The sequence below is a fragment of the Mesoplodon densirostris genome, chromosome 16, assembly GCF_025265405.1.
Source record: "Mesoplodon densirostris isolate mMesDen1 chromosome 16, mMesDen1 primary haplotype, whole genome shotgun sequence".
Taxonomy (NCBI): domain Eukaryota; kingdom Metazoa; phylum Chordata; class Mammalia; order Artiodactyla; family Ziphiidae; genus Mesoplodon; species Mesoplodon densirostris.
Genome location: NC_082676.1, coordinates 83,495,526 through 83,511,804, shown reverse-complemented (window position 1 = coordinate 83,511,804; position 16,279 = coordinate 83,495,526).

The window sequence follows — 16,279 nt, the reverse complement described above, 5'->3', positions numbered from 1 at the left end:
GCCTGTGCGTCCGGAGTCTGTGCCTCGCAACGGGAGAGGCCACAACAGTGAGAGGCTCGCGTACCAAAAAAAAAAAAAAAAAAAAATGTGTCTCACAGTTGAGGGGTGACAAGTACATCACTGTCACTGTTCCCTTAACCCAGAATCAAGACTGAGTCTCACCCTGGAGAGCCAAGTTCTCTGAACAGGGCAGCCAGTGGGGGGCCACCCCAGGGACTCTCCTTTGTTCTCTGGGCCTTGCTTGTGGCTGAAGCGGTTGATATGAGCTGTGGGGCTTCCAATCAACCTCAGCACTCAGATACCCAGCCTCTAACTTCTACTTCATTGTGTGTTTTGAGGAAAAGAACAAGAAGTGCAGAGCATTTCCACCCAGACAAGCACCTCCCATTAGCAGAAGGGTGTCCGCGCCCTGCCCAGAAGTGCAGAGCATCTGCCAGGATGCTCGAGCATCTCTGCTTCCTCCTCCTTCTCCACGGGGACCAGGGGAAAAGGGGATGTGCAGCAGGGCCATTGCTGATGGAATTTTGCCCTTAGCTGCTTTCTCATTAGTCATCGATTTGGTGGCTGGTTTTAATGCTCTTTTCTGATCAATGTCGTCTCTCTCACTGACCTACCAAGTGTGGAGGAAACACGAGGAAGAGGACCTGTCCTGCAGCTATGGCTTTACGGCCCGTCTCAGTGGGTTTTGCGAGTCTCAGCTGGTCCTGGCCCGCGAGGGTCTCTTAGCCACGGCTCACACCCGACTTTCTTCCCAGGAAGGTCCCTCTGGGCCAGACGCCAGTGTGGTGGGTGTGACAGGGACCCAAGTGTGCCCAGCGTCCCTGCCCAGGGACAGAGACCTGGAAGCAACAAACCCTCCACCGTGTGCAGTAAACTCAGGGCTGGTCACTCCTGGATCCCAGGAAACCCCCCAGTGCCCACAGCATCCCAGATCCCAGGGAAGACAGGAGCCCTTCTGGCCGCCTGGACCCCACCTCATTAGAGACCCCCCTGCACTGGGGCTCAGGGTAAATCAGGGAGCAATTTGCAGCTGTGCTCCCATTTCCTCCTGAAGCCCCACGTTGGAGACCGTCCAGCTCTGATGGGAGAGAGGCATCCCTGAGGCTGCATTCTGTCCTGAGCGCAGCCCCAGGCCACACCTGCAGTAAGGTCCGGGGGACAGATGTGCAAGGCCAATGGCATTTGGAGACAGAGTGTCCCTCTCTTGTCAGGCCGAGCTCGTGCCCCAGACCTCAAGCCCAGTCTCACACACAGCTGGCACTCAGGCTGTGCCTGAGGCCAAACCCCAGTCACTCAAGATCTTCTTGTCCTCGGCTAGCAGCTCGAGGCTGAAAACCACAGCTCCCCAGACACCCCCATGGGCATGAGGGGAAGGCCAGGGGAGAGGGAGGGGGAAAGAAGGAGGGACCACAGGAGGGGGAGGAGAGGGAGACGGGAAGCTAAGCAGCTCCTGGCTTTGGCCCCTGGCTTCCCTGCACCCTGGACAGGACCCTGCAGCCATGGGACCTGGGCTGTCTCCCGGGGAAGGACCCGACTATGGGATGACAACAATCTTTATGATGATGCCTCTGGAGGTCAAACCTACCCCCCACCCCCAACAATCTGTGAAAAAGAAATCACAGCCTAGGCACCAATTTTCACGTACTGCTTTTGGGCACAGGTATGAATGTGGCTTAGATATTTAACCACAGAAATTGAAACAAAAATGTCAAGATCTGACTCTCTCCCGTACTCTTGTGCAGCCAGCCCACAAGAGGGGAAATAGGTGGATTTATCATTAATTTTTGTTTTTATTGTTGCCGTCATTTAACTTGACTTCACCCACTGCTTAGAAACACACGATTCAAGGGGAGTTGCTGTAACTAAAAGTCATTCGAGGGACTTCCCTGGTGGCGCAGTGGTTAAGAATCCACCTGCCAATGCAGGGGACCTGGGTTCAAGCCCTGGTCCGGGAAGATCCCACGTGCTGCGGAGCGACTAAGCCCATGCGCCACAACTACTGAGCCTGTGCTCTAGAACGCGTGAACCACAACTACTGAGCCCACGTGCCACAACTACTGAAGCCCGTGCGCCTAGAGCCCATGCTCCGCAAGAAGAGAAGCCACCACAATGAGAAGCCCGTGCACTGCAATGAAGGGTATCCCCCAACTCATCGCAACTAGAGAAAGCCCATGTGCAGCAGCAAACACCCAATGCGGCCAAAAATAAATAATAAATAAATTTTAAAAAATAAAGATAAAAGTCATTCGACAAACATCCACTCTACTCTGGGCCCTTGGAGAACAAACATGAACAAGATAAAAGAATGTGCATCGTATTGTTTTAGTTCTTCCAAAGCAGAGCTGGAGACAGGATTTGGGTGCTGATACTTTATTTGGAAAATGACCACACAGGCAGCAGGAGTGAGACAGAGAAAGGATAAAAGCCAGACAAAGGATGCTTCAAAGGGCAGCCACTGTGATGGGCCATGGGACTCGCTTCCCCCAGGACCCTCTGAGGAGCACGTGGAGCCCCCCACCCCTCGCAGGACTGTGCACGAGGGGCGGGGTTGGGGCAGTGAGGCTTTTATTCTCTGACCCTGAACCCTCATTAGTCGGAGGCTGCCTGGGGCACTGATTCCTTCCTGCAGGACGCTGCACAAACTTCTTTGGTGCCAGAGAAAGCAAAGAACCTGGTGCCTGGATGGAACCTGTTGGGTACCAGGGATGCCCATGTCCTTTCAGGGGTGCAGAGAGGTGGCGGAGGGGACGTGGATGGGGCGTTGCAACCCCTGCCCTGCCAGGTCTCAGCCCCTCGACGTCATGCCGCCTGGGAGCCCAGGAAGTCGTGCGTGAGGCCTGGGAAAGTACAGAGCAGGTGTGACCAGGCTGATGGCTCATCTTTTTCCTGCCGTCACCCGAAAGGAGTGCAACAGGAGGGCCCTGCAAGGGAGTGACGCCACGGACCAGGGTTTAGGCTCCTGATGTGGTGCTTCCAAGGTTTGTGATTGGGCAAATCGCCAGAGGTTTGTAAATTGTAGTTTCTTCCTCTAGAGCTTCCACCTCTCGGGAACGTGTTCAGGTCCGAAGGCGAGGTGCATGGCACACGTGCCTAGTGAACTCTTCAGGGCTTTACAAAGGGAGGTGAGTTTGTGCCCTGAGCCCAAGCCTGTTTCTACTGCTTTGTTTGAGTTGATGGAAGGTAACTGAAAAGAAAAAGCAGGTTTTCCACCTCCATAAAGCAAATGCCTTACTAAAATCTGGAAGAATGTCTTCATTCAATTTGGGCCAAAGTGCACGGTTATCTTTTGTGTGTTGGTGTGGTCAGGAGCCTGGTGATTCCTGACATCTGAGGAGGTGTTTTATTTGCTGTGAGTCAGGGGGTTAAACTGTGTTGTCGTTTATGCTCTCGTGGGTTCAGGAATAGTGGAAACAATGACTCTTGTTCAGGGGAAGCTGTTCTCTGCACATCCAGCCAGTTCCTGCTGGGAACACACCCAGCGGCCTGTGAGGAGGACATGCTGTGAATCTCCTTGTATTTTTGACAACCGAGACGAGCTAGAAATGGGAACAAAGAGGCTGTGGGGTGGATAAGATGTTCAGCATCGCAGCAAAGCTGCTCCACCCGGGGAAGATGGGCGGCGCTTTGGTTTCTCTTTCCTGACAGGTGAACGAAGCGCTCACGGACTCTGCACCTGCTGCCGCGACGATCACGGGAACTGCCTCCCCAGCAACGTTGCTTCCCGACCACTTCCCTGATGAGGACCAAGTGTGGTCCCGCCTAGAACAGGTGGGAAGACGGGCGGGTGGCTGACCCCGCGCGGCCGCTCATCACACCCAGGAGCCCAAAACAGCAGTGTTTTCGAGTTTGTAAAATTACAGAAGGAAACACTGGAAATTCATTATTGTAACCAATTTGTTGAGCGTCTGCTAGACTTTTGTATGCGTTTACACAGATTCTTTGGGGGAATTGGAGGGTGTGTTCATCTGGGGGTTTTGTTTATTGGGTTTTGGTAATTGATATTATAACCAACTTACTATTTTCCATTGTGTCTTTTTCATTTAACTGTTTATTTAACTATTTATCATAGAGGTACTGTCCACATCGTTATATAAAGATCGACCACATCCTTTTAAAGTATTGCCTATTCCTTCCTAGAATAACTATACGTCAATTTACAGGGACACAAGAGATTGATTTGTTTCCCATTTTCTTTACCCTGAATTGCCTGTTAGTATCTTTCTCTATTGAATTATTTTTATATGAATCTAATTAGAATTTTACTGTACCTTCTGGACATTAACACTCTGTTATATACACCACAAGTATTTTCTGTCTCACCTTTTAGGATATTTTATGTTGATTTTAGGTATGGAGAAGACATTAATTTTGATCTTGTCAAATGTATTAATTTTCTTTTATCACAATTATGTTAAATGCACTTTTAAAGAAAGCTTTCTTTATCCCCAGTGATATATATGTTCTCTTACTTTGTATTTACTAATTTTTTAATTTAGAGATAGTGATGGATTTGTTAGTTTTCATATTTAATACACCTTGAATTTGTGTTTATGAGTGGTATTAAGTAGGATTCTAACGAAACAGAACCCAAATATCCCAACATGGTTTTCATGATAGATGGTGGGTCAAGCCCACAATCATTATATAATTTATTAGGTCAAGTCCTCAACCATTATGTAGTTTAGTAGGTCAAGTCCACATTCATTGTATATGATTTGAAATCTATTCTGATTATTCTAGAATTCCATATGAATTCTAGAATTAGCTTGTCCAGGTCATGATAATTACTGTTGTGGTTTTAATTAGGATGGCAGTGAATCTATAAACTAATCTTGGGAGAAATGACCTTGTGAAAATATTGAGTCTTTTTTTTCAAGTACATGGTAAATAACTTCATTGTTTTCAGGCCTTCTTGGAGATTGTCCAAAAGTTTAGTAATTCCAGAGATATAATAATTGCACATGGTTTCTAGCTTTAGTACTAGCATTTTATAATTTTGCTACTCTTATGAATGCAATCTTTTTATTATATTGTCTTTTAATATTTTTTTCTATTAGATTGTTTTTAACAATAAAGTAATTCACAGTGGTGAAGGGAAAAAATGTGCAGTTCCTATAATAAGTAGAACAATACAAATACAACAAATACATTTGCCCTGGGGCTCTTAGACAAACTCCCTCCCGAGGGAGTGGGGTGGGCAGTGCACTTCCTGCATGAGCACCTTTACTCATATATAGGATTCTCTAACAATCATAATTCAGTGAGCCAATTAACCAGCAGTTTTCTATTCCTATCCATCGACTTGGCCCCTCAGTCAGCTCTGGTGCAGGAAGAGTCCTGTTTCAACATCTGTTACAAAAGTATAAACATGATTGTTCTGACAGCCTGCACGCTTGGGCTCCACACACAGTCGCAGCAGGTTTGCTTTGAGCTCAGAGCCGAAGCATGGGGGCGCTGCAGATGCTCAGGGTCACACTCTGTGGGAACACAGTGACAGCGACAGGACACCTGGGGCAGAGGGTTTCCTCCCATCTGTCTTCTGGTGCCTGCTTCCCTCTGAAATGCCCCCTCTTATATCATGTGTGTGTGTGTGAACATAAGCACAGTCCCACTGGCAGTGAATAAGGGCACCTAATTCTCAGAACCATTTGCCAACATAAATCCTCACTACTCTTTTTTTTTTTTTTTTTTTTTTTTTTTTTTTTTTTTTTACCAATCTCATGACACCTCATGGCTGCCATCATTTTCCGGTGACTGTGAATTTGAGGATGTTTCCACCTGATTCTCAGCCTCTTGGTGTTTATCGTTCTTTGTTTCTCCTGTTGACACTCTTTGCACATGTTTCATTGTGTTGATTTTTTTCTCTTACCAATTTTTAGATACTTATATTTTATGAATATTATTGCCTACTGTAGGTACTGCAAATACTTTTTTCACATGGCATTTTGTCTCTATTTTTAACAGATTTCTGGAGGTATAATTTACACACCATAAAATGTTCCCTTGGGAAAATTAAAAGTCAATGATTTTTAATAAATTTACAGGGATGTGCAACCCTTACCACCATCCAGTCACGAACATGTCCATCACCATGAGAAGAACCCACACAACTGTTTCTATCCATCCCACCCCACCCCCTGCCCCAGCAAAACGCTAACCCGCCTCTTCTGGACATTTCATATGATGGAGTCATTCAACATGCAGTCTTTGAAGTCTGACTCCTTTCACGCAGCAAAATGTGTCCAGGTTTATCTGTGTTGTAGAACGTGTCAGTATTTCATCCCTTTTCATTGTCAAAGAATATTCCAGTTATGGATATCCAATATTTTTATCTAGTCACCGGTTAATGAGCATATGGGTCATCTCTATTTTGTCTATCACGAACAGTGCTGCTATAAACAGTTGCACACTTGGCTTTGTGTGGACATATCTTTTCATTTTTCTTGAATAGATGCCTAGTTATAGAATTGCTGGGTCATATGTAAAATTGATGTGTGACTTCATAAGAAACTGCCGCACCGTTTTCCAAAATGGCTGTGCCGTTTTATACTCCCACCAGCAATGAATAAGGTTTCCAGTTGCCCCCCACTGCCACCATCCTTGTAACACTTGTTACTGTCACTCTTACACTAGAGACATCTAATTGTGGTTTAGTGTGTGTTTCCCCCATGACTGATGATCATTTCATGTGCCCATTGGCCATCTACACATCTTTAGTGGAGTATCTGTTCAAATGTTTTACCCGCTTTTATTATGCTATTTGTCCTCTTAGAAGTGAGTTGTAAAGAATTCTTTATATATACTGATACAAATCCTTTACAAGATATATGATTTGCCAGAAAAACGATCTGGTCTTGTCTTTTTTGTTTTCTTAATAATGTCTTTTGAAGTGAAACAGTTTTCAATTTTGTAGAAGTTCAATTCATCAAAGTTTTCTTTATGAATCAGTCTTTTGTGTCATAGCTAAGAATTTATTGCCAAATAAAATGTCCTAAGGACTTTTTCTATATTTTCTTCTAAGAGCTCTATAGTTTTAACTCATTTTTTGTCTATGATCTGTCTTAAGTTTTTTGTATGGAAAAATAAAAGGATCCAAATTGATCTTTTTAAGATATTTCCAACATGATTTGTTGAAGACTATCCTTTTCCCTGTTGAATTGCCTTGATATGTTAGTTAGAATCAGTTGATTGTGAACGTAAGAATGAATCTGTAGACTTTCAGTCTGTTCCATCTATTTATATATCTATCTTTATGCCAACTTCTACTGTCTTAAAGACTTCAGCTTTACAGGAAGTTTTGAAATTAAGAAACTTAAGTCCTCCAATTTTATTTATTTTTTAAAAAAACGTTTGGCTATTCCAGATGCTTCACATTTCCATATACATTTTAGGATCAGTTTGCCAGTTGCTACAAAAGTCTGCTGGTATTTTGATAGCAATTATATTGAATCTATGGATCAATTGGATGAGATTTGCCATTGTAACAATATTGAGTCATCCTATCCATGAACATGAATTGTATCTCCATTTACTTAGCGGTTCTTAATTTTTTTCTTAAAATTTTTATATATATTTTATAGTTTCCAGTATACAAGACTTGTGCTTTGTGCTAAATTTATCTCTAAGTATTTTATTCTTTTTGATGTTATTGTCAATGGAATTGTTCACTTAACTTCATTGTGGATTGTCCATGGAAATACAATCTAGTTTTGTATATTGATCTTGTATCCTACAAATTTGCTAAACTCACTTATCAGTTCTAGATTTTTAAATGTGTGTGAATTCCTGAGGACTTGCTATACAGAGGATCATGTGATGATCCTGTCTGTGAATGAAGATGGTTTTCCTTCTTTTCTATTCTGTGGGTCTTCTATGTCGTTTTCTTCTCTGATTGCACTACCTAAACTCCCCAATATAATGTTGAAAAAAGTAGTAAGAGTGGACCCCTTTGCCTCATTCCTGATCTTAGGGGTGATACAATAAGAAATATATGTGTGGTCTTTGTCCCTGTTTCCTGACACAGAGCTCCTAAACCCCTTGGAATTTCTGGAGTAATTAGAGTAACAGGAATGGCTCTTGTTCTAGGTGACCCTTGGCAGTCCCCTTGACAGCTTCAGGATAGGGTCACCAGAAAGAGAAGGCATGATGAGAAGGCTAGAACTTTCATCCCCACTCAGCTCCAGGGGAGGGAGCCTAAAGATTGAGTTCAATCACCAATGGCTAATGATTTAATCAATCATCAAATGTCATCTCCATAAAAACCCTTAAACAACCGGGTTTCAGAAAAGTTCCAGGTTAGTGAAGGCATTCATGTGTCACGAGGGTGTACCTCTCCTTCTGGCTTCCAAGTTCTGGGATCTGTTCTAGCAAATTACAGAACCTGACCTGAAGCTGTGGTCTGAAGTGGGTCTGAGCCCTGGCCCTTTGGGGTCTACACAGACTCTGGGTAGTTGCTGGCAGAATTGAATTGGATGGTAGGATACTTAATTGATGTCCAGAGAGTTGGTAAATTGGTTTTTGTGGGGAAAAATTCACACATTTGGTGTCAGAAGTATTGGGAGTAGAAACAGGTCAGAGGAGAAAGTTCTCAGTCTCACCATTAAACACGATGCCAACTGTAGGTTTTTATTTGTTTCCTCTATCAAATTGAGAAAATTCTCTCTATGTTTTGCCTGTTGATTTTAATCATAGATTTATTGTTTGCTTTCCTTTATTTTCTTTATTAAAAAATTAACTTTAGGGCTTCCCTGGTGGCGCAGTGGTTGAGAGTCCACCTGCCGATGCAGGGGACATGGGTTCGTGCCCCGGTCTGGGAAGATCCCGCATGCCGTGGAGCGGCTGGGCCCGTGAGCCATGGCCACTGAGCCTGCACGTCCGGAGCCTGTGCTCCGCAATGGGAGAGGCCACAACAGTGAGAGGCCCGCGTACTGCAAAAAAAAAAAAAAAAAAAAAAATTAACTTTAATTGTACCCCCCAAAATTGAGGTTTCTATGCTTCTTATTTGCCTCTTATATCCCTTTTAAAAGTGTGGAGTTTAATTTTCCTCTTTCTGGAATACTTCCTGTAATCATTTTAAAGAATGAATCTTTTTTAAAAGAGATCTTTTAAAGAGGTGGTAAATTTTCTGAATTTTTTTATTTTAGACAACCTTTATTAACCCTTCCATTGGAATAAGACCACATTGAGCTATAGAATTTCAGGTTCGTGGTCTTCTTTTTTTTCCACCTCAGAGATCGTTTGGGTGTATTTCTCCATTGTTGCTTGTCAATGAGAAGAATCCTGACGGCAATGGCGATCAGATTCCCACTTGTCTCTCTATCTTACCATGACGGCCACCACCACCCAGAGCACTTAGCGTATCTCTCTATTTTTAGTTTTCTAAAAGCCTCTCCACTGTATCTTATTTCATGTCCCACACACAGCACTCAGTGGGCCATTTTGATCTAAGTCCTACCTTGTCCGGCTCTGAAAATGTTTATTTTCAAACATTCTCTCCCCTCCATTCTTTCTGTCCTCTTCCTGTGGATCTCCTATGAGATAATTTAATCTCAATTAACTGCAAGGTGACAGCATGGCAAAACATTTAAAAACCCTGTGCCATAAAAAAGGACAACAGGACAAGGTACCTGGAATCTCTATCAATTCAAAGCAATAAGCTTCAACCAAATGTCCAGGGAAGGGTGTCAAAAAGTAATTAAATTCCCAGTCGTAAATTGACTTTTGGAAGGTTACACTCTCAGGGACAGCATGAGATTGATGTTATGGTTCATGGGAAACATGATAATTTTTTCCTTTCAAACTTCTATCAAAACAACCACTGCTTCCTTGGGCTCTTGTGCAGATAGATGAGCTCACCACAGGGTGTGTGTGTAAGAATTCTCCAGATTATTGCAAAATTTCTTTGATTAATGCCTCTTTCTTAGTATCGGTACCTCATTCTGTTTGTGGCGGGTTTACTTTCTTTTTCTTTGTGAAATATGTCCACTAACATATGGAAATATATCACGAACATAATTCTGTATCCAAGCTTCGGTGGAAAAAATCATTCATTTTATGACACCTTTGAAGTTTCAACAACAGGCAACTGGAGGTTTATTAAGCACATCCATTGTTCATTTATCACATTTACGGGTCTGATTTGTTTTTTTTTTTTTTTTTGGCCACGCTATGCGACTTGCAGGATCTTGGTTCCCTGACCAGGGATCAGATCCGGGCCACGGCAGTGAAAGCGCAGAGTCCTATCCACTGAACCGCCAAGGAATTCCCTGCTTATTTTCCATATTACTTCTGTCTGGTGGTTGAACTGAGTTGCTTTTTATCACATCGGTTCTCACTGTGATAAAATGTAGCGACAGTGGTGAGGCCTCCCACTGCTCACAGGTGAGCCAGGGTCTGTGGTGGGACAAGAGGGCGTCTCGGGGGGGCCACTCGCCAGGCCCCCACTCGACCTGTGACCCACACACCTGCCCCTCGTGCTCGTCCTTCAGCTCCTGCCTATGACTCCAGCTTGATCCCCTACCTTCTGATCTGACGCCTTCCATAAGACACACCTCAAGCGCCTCTTGCCCAGGAAGTCTTCTCCGCAGCTTCTCTGGAATTTCGAGCTCAACTTGTATAACATTTACAGGCTAAAAAAGCAAAAGAAAACAACAACGACATGATTCCACAATATCCTCTCCCCACCCACAGACAGTGGATCGAAAGATCCTCATGCCAATGTCATCCACTGTGTCTTCTACATAAAACATTTTGGACAGTTTCCTCTTTCCTTTCAAAGCTCTCATTTCATTAATAGTTCACTTTTACAGGGAAGAAGGCTGAACTTTTACTTGAAAGACCTGTGTCTCAAGCCCACTTCCACCCTTACTGGCTGGCAGCTTTTCTGGGCTTCAGTTTTCTCATCCGTTGGATTAGAAAACTATAAAAACTTCACAGGATTATTGTTAAGATCAGAGAAGATGATGCCTTTAAAAGATCTGTAGAAGCTACAGTGTGAAACACAAAAGTGGGCATTGTTAGGTCCCCTGTTACATTGTAGACAAAGGGCACTGGAGGCCTGTGCTTCATCACGGTCTGTATCAAGTCTTCTCATCTCATCTGTAGAAGCTAGTTCTGCAAGGAACATGTGTCTCTCTCCACGCAGCAATGAGCACATGCACTACGACAAAGGGCTTAGGTTCCGGGGTCATAAGATGGTTCATATCCTAAATCTGCCACTTCTGGGTGTGTGATCTTGCAAAGTTGTTTGACTTACCTGATCCTCAATTTATTCATCTATAAAATGGGTGTGGTGGTGACAAGGCTGTAATTCAGCAAACTTAGACTCAAGACAAAGCTTCATTCCCAGCCTCCCTTGCCATGATGTTGGGGCCTCGGGACTGGGTCCTGGGAAGCTGTGTATGCTGCTCCCTGGCCATACATCCCCCTCCAAGATCTCGGCACTCTCTCCCAACCCCCATAACAACTGCATCTGTCAGCTTTCACTGAATAATAAATCACCCCAAACTCAGTGGCCAAAGTACGTCCCAAGGCCAACCCGGATTCGAGGAGTGGGGAGTAGGGAGTAGTGTCCAGCTGCTAATGGGCAAGTTGGGAAGAACCACGTCCGTTTCTGCAATCTACCACAGCTCTGCGGAGCAAGCATTGAAGAGGGCAGCGTCACAGGCCTTCCTGCTGACTGCATTCGAGTATAACGCATGCCCCGAGGGTGGGGCTGTTTGTCACAGCAGCCCAAGTGGCCTGATTACTGAATGTGTATGAGAACCCTTTGCTCACAGAGCTCTTATCAAGACTGAATAAGGTAAACTCTGGCAAGTTCTTAGCACAGCATCCTGCATGTGCTCAGGGTATGGCGGTTATTTGATGATTTATTTTATTATTGTTATTTTTATTAATAGCATTGCTGTTAAAGATTTATGACAAACAGGTCCTTAGTAGAGCCATAATTATGAGTCTTGATGGTCACGTAGTTCTGGGGTCCCACACCCAGCAGGGTTTATGGGAAGTGCTTGATAAATGCTCCCAGACCAGCTTGGGCTCTGCCATTGGAGGCCCAGAGGGTATCTGCACAGCGACTCTCCTCCAAAGCTGCAGGGGCTTTGCTCCTTCTCTCGTTACAAGCTCAAGACCCTCCCCAGGCCCCCTAGACATTGCTGCTGACCCAGAGAAGACCCCAGTGGCAGGTTCCAGAGGGCAGAAATCAGACCAAACTTGGTGAGAAGCAGCAAGATGTAGGGGCAGTAAACACACTTTCTAAACCAAAAAATAATACCTGTTAAGCAAAGGTTAAATGAACACGAGTACACAGGGTAAGATTCCAGAGGATGTGCTGTATGATTCCATTTATGTAAAAACTAATCTACATTATGCAGTCAGGGCAGTGGCCCCCTCCAGGAAGCAGGGAAGTAGCTGGGGGAGGGAGGGCACAAAGGGCTCCTGGGTGCTGCTGACATTCTGTTTCTTCATTTGGGTGCTGGTCACACATCTGTGTCCTGCTTGTGAAGATTCATCAAGCCTTACATTTACAATTTGTGCACTTTCTATATATACATTACATATCAATAAAACGTTGAAAAAGGATGTGTGCTTTGATCATTTGTAATTAGTAGGGATATTTGTATATTAGTATTAGTAATGCATTAAATATGTGTATTAGTAAAATATTTGTGAAATTATATCAATTAAATCCTATTTAACCATGAGTTTTTGTTTCTTTGTTTTTTGTTTTATTATTATTTTTTTATTTATTTTTGGCTGTGTTGGGTCTCCATTGCTGTGCGCAGGCTTTCTCTTATTGTGGTGAGCAGGGGCTACTCTTCACTGCAGTGCCCGAGCTTCTCATTGCGGTGGATTTTCTTTTGCGGAGCACGGGCTCTAGGCGCAAAGGCTTCAGTAGCCATGGCACACGGGCTCAGTAGTTGTGACACATGGGCTCAGTAGTTGTGGCTTACGGGCTCTAGAGCACAGGCTCAGTAGTTGTGGCACACAGGTGTAGCTGCTCCATGGCACGTGGGATCTTCCCGGACCAGGGATCGAATCCGTGTCCCCTGCATTGACAGGCAGATTCTTAACCACTGAGCCACCAGAGAAGTCCTTAACCATGAGTTTAAAAAATCTTTTTTTTTTTAAGGTAAACTAACTGTCCTAGAAAGCCCAGAGGGTGTGATGTTTGCTGCAGTTCATGAAGCAGGCAGCTCACCACCCCCCTGCCCATCCTGGTCCTCACACATGCATGGGCAAAGACAGGCACAACAGCCAATTATTTGGAACTTTATAAATTACAATGGTTTTATCTATCTATCTATTTATGTATTTATTTTTCACCTAGCCACATGGCTTGCAGGATCTTAGTTCCCAGACCAGGGATTGAACGCAGGCCCCATCAGTGAAAGCACCAAGTCCTAACCACTGGACCACCAGGAAATTCCCAAATTATGGTGATTTTAAAGATCACAATTGCTCCCAAATCACAGCTTTTGCTTTCATTTTCATTTCTCGATTTTTGTCCTATTTTTTCTTTGCCTGAATTTGATTGATTTTGTTGTTTTATTTGGCCTTAGAAGCATAACCCTTTCTTTCCTCCGTCCACTTCATGATGTGGGAAAAGTCATCAAAAGGGCCATATTATGGTGAATTTCTGAGTTCCCCTAACAGTGTCTGCGATGTAACAACAATGATCGATGGAGACGATCAGGCAAACTCCTGGTGGGAGGCTCTTCGGGGACAAATGTCACAAACACCCCAGCACCTTGGGACCAGCAGCCTGGAACACACGGCAGGTTTGGGAATAAAGTACCGTGTTAATCCTATAAGCATCCTCCGGCTCTTTTTCTATCATATCATGTGGGAGACTGAACTCAATGGAAGAAGGATATTCTTAAACTGAACTGTGAGATCTCTTGCCTTTGGCCTGCATCCTCCGGGACAGCTGCTATGAAACCCTCGGAATTTTCTTTCTGGGGGACAGGGAACCTGGGTATCTATCCAATGACTCCTTTGCCTCATTGGCCAAGGGTTGTCCCTGGTTGGCCCTTCCAGGATGCCCTGCAAGTGCCCAGCCAGCTGCCCTAAAGCTGCAGGGAGCCACAGGCAGGGATGCAGACCCCCGCAGGTGCGCAAGGAGAGGTGCTCAGGACACGTGGAACCGACCACCACAGCTCCAGGTGAACTTGGGGTACAGGTGGGCCCTGGGCACATCAGCCACATCTCCTCAGCTGAGCACAGCCTTTGTGACATCCACATCCATGTCCACACCCACCCACGTGCACGGCCTGGAGTAGAAAGCGCCATTGGGGCTGCAGAAGGCATATGGCAGTCGCCTCACACATCCCACTGAAAGAGCCAATTACGCAGGAACAAATAACACCAGCAGGCGGACCCGTCCCCAAGCTTTACGCATCATGTGTGCATTTGCTCAGAAAACATCTGGGCCCCCGACTCACCGAGTCTACCCAGTTATCAGTATTAAACATCACACCCAGAAGAATGTGAGCCTTCAGCTCTGCGCTAGGAAGCCAGCCCCTTCCTTGGTTTACAGGAGACAGGGGACAGGAAGAATTCTGCCCTGAGCTGAAAAGTGATGTTTATGCCAAAATGATCCATCTGAGTCCCTTTCTGTGCAGAGTGGGATTTTCCCACTAGTCTTAGAACCAGATTATTCACGGTTTGGGGCAGCTTTCCTTGGCTGCTTTTCTAATTTTTAAAACCGAGATGTTAGCTGTCTGTTTTGGGGGATAAATGTGTCTGCTAAATCCACTTCAGGCTCAACTGGCCGACAGGGACCTTGAAGTCGGAAGGAAGTGATAGGAGAAACTAGACCTGTGTTCATTGACAGAGGATGAAGGACAGCGGAGATGCCCAGGCCCTGGCCAAGCTCCTGCCCCACTGCTCTGCCACCTGGGGAGCTCAGGTCATTGCCCTCAAGGCCCACCCACCCACCAGCCCAGAGAACACCCCTCCCTGTTGACTCGTAGGCGTCATGAAGGGGGTTGGGTTCTGAGGCTCTTTCACTGTCTGTTTCCAGCCAGTGCGGGTCTGGAACTCCTCCAGCTCTGTGCCATCACAGCCCAAGGATGGAGGGTCCACCCTTAAACCGCCTATTGAAACAGACAGATCTTTGGCTGTAACTACACCTAAAACAGCTCATGTGGAAGATGGCTCTGGGCTCGGCCCTAAGTGCAAAGGCTGACCCAGCACCAGCCAGCGGCACGACCCCGGGCAGGTGACCAGTCCTCTCCAAGCCGCAGTGTCCTCATCGGCAAATGGAGGGGACAATAGGATTTACGTCTATGGGCTGTTGTGAGGATTCGATGGAAGGCAGCCTGGAAGGCTGGTAACAGAGGCCCAGGCACATCTGCAGCGTCATCATATTTGCCCCAAGCAGCCACCAGGTTTGGGGTCTGCTCCTGCCGTCTTCACAGCACAGGGCTGCCTGCTGGGACCCTGAGCATCAAGGAGAGGGCCAGGTGGCCCGGCCATGTTGTTTAGCTGCCATCCAGCCCCTCCTGGGCTAGGCTGACCTCAGGAGGACGAGCCAAGCCCACTTCTGTTCTCTGTCGGGTGGATGACCAGCTCCAGAGAAGAGGACTCCGCCCCCTCTAACCCTGGGTCCCACCTGCCGGGCTGTAGCCTGGACAGCAGGTGCTCCAGGGATTCCAGGGAAAGAAATCCAAGTCCTCTTGGAACCCAAAGCATCCTGCTGAGCAGGCATGGGGCCTCAGGGAGGCAGGGTCATGTTCTTCCACACAGAAGAAAGTGGTTCTCACCCAAATGTGTTAATTAATAAATAAAACGGAAGAGGTCTGACACAGGGCAGTGCTTCTGAGGTGATGTGCACGTGACTCACAGGGGAAGGGAGTCTTGTTAAAGTGTAGGTTCTGCTTCAGATGCAGGTCCAGGGTGGAGCTGAGGGTCTGCTTTCCCAATAAGCCCCCAGATGTTGCCCCCAAGGCAGGTCTGGAGACCACACTGTGACTAGCAGTGTTCCAGGACCCCAAGATCCAACACAGGTGAGGCCCTATTTATGGTGAGGACTTAACTGGGAAGTCCCTGGATGCAAGATCCCGGGAAGACACTACAAACGTGAGGGGTAAGAGTATTTCTAAAACCTTAGCTGAATTTGGAGGTCAGCTCAGAAATAAAGACCAATTGGAGAGGCATCTGGCCCTCAGAGTGACCCAGACCCTCAGGATTTACTGCAGACCCTGCCGGCCCAGGGCACTGGGAATCTCGTAGCAGAGACCCAGGTCGGGCTTGGGAGGGGAGCGTCTGTCTAGAGGGA